Below are 3,391 nucleotides of genomic sequence, written 5' to 3'. Positions count from 1 at the left end.
CCCAAGCAGTTTTGGAGAGGAAAACAATCATGACAGGGATCTCCAGGAAGTGTCTCCCCGATGGACTGGGAGCGGACACATGACCCAGGCACAGACGCGGAGGGAGGCTCACCAAAGAGAGGCCGACATGCAAGAAATCGCTTTTTGGCAAAAAGGCGTTTTTCTCCAAACACACACACACACGTACACACACACACACCCACACACACACACCCCAACCGAAAGAGAGAGGGCAAAGAACTGACAGAGAGTCAGAGACAGAGAGAGAATCGAAAGTGGGACACACACAGACACACAGAGAGTCATAGAGCAGTGGCACAGAAACAAACAGCCCCAGGCAGCCACTGAGGCTACGGGGTTCGGCTCTGGACCCAGAACGACCCTCGATTGAGAGATCAGCCAACGGGTCTGCAGACCGACCCGTCCTCGAGATCACGGCGGCGGGGGGTGTGGGGGGCAAGGCTTCTGGGGAGACTCACCCGAACAGCGTCCGGGAGGGCCTGAGGCTGGGATGCGGCGCTACTTCCCCTCCGACACCCGCCTGTGCTTTCAACATCCTGGTCAGCCCTTTGCCAAGATTCCTGGCATCCGGAGACAGTCCTGTCGACCCCGCGGAGAGGTCAGGCTGGAGCCTCGGAGCCCCGCCCCCAAAGCACTGCCACGGAGGGCTCCGGTTTGCCAGGCCTCAGGTCGTGGTTCCTATGACAACCGTGGGAACCACTGTGACGCCAGCACCCGCTCGCCGCGAGCACCCGCTGGCCACTCGCGCATGCGCATTGGCTTCTCAGCCCCTCTCTCCGCTGCCAGCAGTCAGGCTGCGTCCCCTTTAAGGATGGCGGCCGCTCGGCACCAGGGGCTCTCCCGCTGCAGCCTTGGCAGCGGCTGCATCCGGGGTCCTGTTGAGGGCCGCGTGGGAGAGGCGGTCGCGGGCAGCGTCCCACGATTCAACGGCAACCCACAGGAGTCCCGACTTCAGAATAGCCTGGAGCCGATTTCCACCAGGGGAGGGGAAGCTTCCGTGCGCCTGCTGAGGTCATCTCATGACCCCCGTCCGATCCGATACTGGACCCCTACGGGGGAGAATGGATTGGCTGAGCACATCACATCTACTGAGGCAGGCAGGGCCTGGCTGCAGCCCAGAATGATCCCATGGGCCTCAAGGCGTGGAGTCAGCGGAAAGTTCACCGAGCCCTGAGCCCTCTGCCTCCCTCCTTTCAAAGAGCGGTGACCTGCCGTGCTTCTCAAGGGCCTGGGGCTCCTTCAAGCTGATCCCGCTTTCCAGGACACCTGTCAACAGGTCCAGGGGCGAATCCGAGGTGGAGCCAATGCGTGGCACTGGCCTACCCTGGAACAGATGGTGTAAGCGTGTGTCCCTGCGGGCACACGAGCCGACTGCCAGAAAAACAACGGTGTCCTGGCATGTGTCCGGTGGAAGGGGGGCACAGGTGACCTTTCCATGAATGCCAGGGAAAATCCAAGAACGTCTGGGATCTAGCAGCCGGCCAAAAGTCTCAGCGGGTCAGTCCACCCAGGAGCAGAGGTGGTCTCATTCTCAGGAATGAGACTGGGTGTGCAGAGGAAATGCCACAGCACCTCTTCCAGAAGACAAGGACCTGTCTTTCAAAGGAGGAGGAAGGCAGAGGGCTCAGAAGCATCAGTGAACTTTCAGTGGACAGCACGCCTTCAGGCCTGTGGGATGATTGTGGGCTGCAGCGAGACCCTGCCTGCCTCAGTCGATGTGTTCAGCCCATCCATTCTCCCTCCTAAGGGTCCAGAATCTTTTTTTTTTCTTTTCATTTTTTTTTATTATACTTGAAGTTCTAGGGTACATGTGCATAACGTGCAGGTTTGTTACATATGTATACTTATGCCATGTTGGTGTGCTGCACCCATCAACTCGTCAGCACCCATCAATTCATCATTTATATCATGTATAACTCCCCAGTGCAATCCCTCCCTCCTCCCCCCTCCCCATGATAGGCCCCAGTGTGTGATGTTCCCCTTCCGCAGTCCAAGTGATCTCATTGTTCAGTTCCCACCTGTGAGTGAGAACATGCGGTGTTTGGTTTTCCCTTCTTGTGATAGTTTGCTAAGAATGATGGTTTCCAGCTGCATCCATATCCCTACAAAGGACGCAAACTCATCCTTTTTGATGGCTGCATAGTATTCCATGGTGCATATATGCCACATTTTCTTAATCCACTCTGTCACAGATGGACATCTGGGCACAGACGCGGAGGGAGGCTAACCAAAGAGAGGTCGACATGCAAGAAATCGCTTTTTGGCAAACAGCCGTTTTTCTCCAAACACACACACACACGCGCACACACACACACACACGCACCCCAACCGAAAGAGAGAAGGCAAGGAACTGATAGAGAGTGAGAGACAGAGAGAGAATCGCTTGAGTGATCAGGCCACGGGTCTGCCTGCCGACCCGTTTAGGAGATCACGGCCTCGGGTGTGGGGGGGCAAGGCTTCTGGGGATACTCACCCGAACAGCGTCCTTGCGGGCCTGAGGCTGGGATGCGGCGCTGCTTCCCCCCCCACCATCCGCCGCCTGTGCTTTCAAGATCCTGGTCAGCCCTTTGCCAGGACTCCTGGCATCCGGAGACAGTCCTGTCGACCCCGCGGAGAGGTCAGGCTGGAGCCTCGGAGCCCCGCCACTCAAGCACTGCCACGGAGGGCTCCTGTTTGCCAGGCCTCAGGGCGTGGTTCCTATGACAACCGTGGGAACCACTGTGAAGCCAGTACCCGCTCGCCACTCGCGCATGCGCATAGGCTTCACAGCCCCGCGCTCCGCTGCCAGCTGTCAGGCTGCATCCCCTTTAAAGTTTGGCGGCCGGTGGGCGCCAGGGGCTCTCCCGCTGCAGCCTTGGCAGCGGCTGCATCCGCGGTCCTGTTGGGGGTGGCGTGGGAGAGGCGGCCGCGAGCAGCGTCCCACGATCCAACGGCAACCCCCAGGAGTCCCGACTTCAGAATATCCTTGAGCCGATTTCCCCCAGGGGAGGGGGAGCTGCCGTGTGCCTGCTGAGGTCATCTCATGACCCCCCGTCGGATCCGATTCTGGACCCCTACGGGGGAGAATGGATTGGCTGAGCACATCACATCGACTGAGGCAGGCAGGGCCTGGCTGTATCCCAGAATGATCCCATGGGTGAAGGGGTGGCCTGCCCCTCCACACCTGTGGGTACTTCTCTTTAGATGGAACGAGAGACTTGAGAAAAACAAATAATACACAGAGACAAAGTATAGAGAAAGAAAAGCGGGGCCTAGGGGACCGGTGCTGTGCTTACAGAGGACCCACACCGGCACCGGTCTCTGAGTTCCCTCAGTATTTATTGCCAAAAGATAAGGAAATAAATCCGCAGTAAGACATACAGATACACGG

The sequence above is a fragment of the Trachypithecus francoisi genome, unplaced genomic scaffold, assembly GCF_009764315.1.
Source record: "Trachypithecus francoisi isolate TF-2019V2 unplaced genomic scaffold, Tfra_2.0 Contig01165, whole genome shotgun sequence".
NCBI classification, from domain to species: Eukaryota; Metazoa; Chordata; class Mammalia; order Primates; family Cercopithecidae; genus Trachypithecus; species Trachypithecus francoisi.
This window is presented reverse-complemented; position numbering follows the sequence as displayed.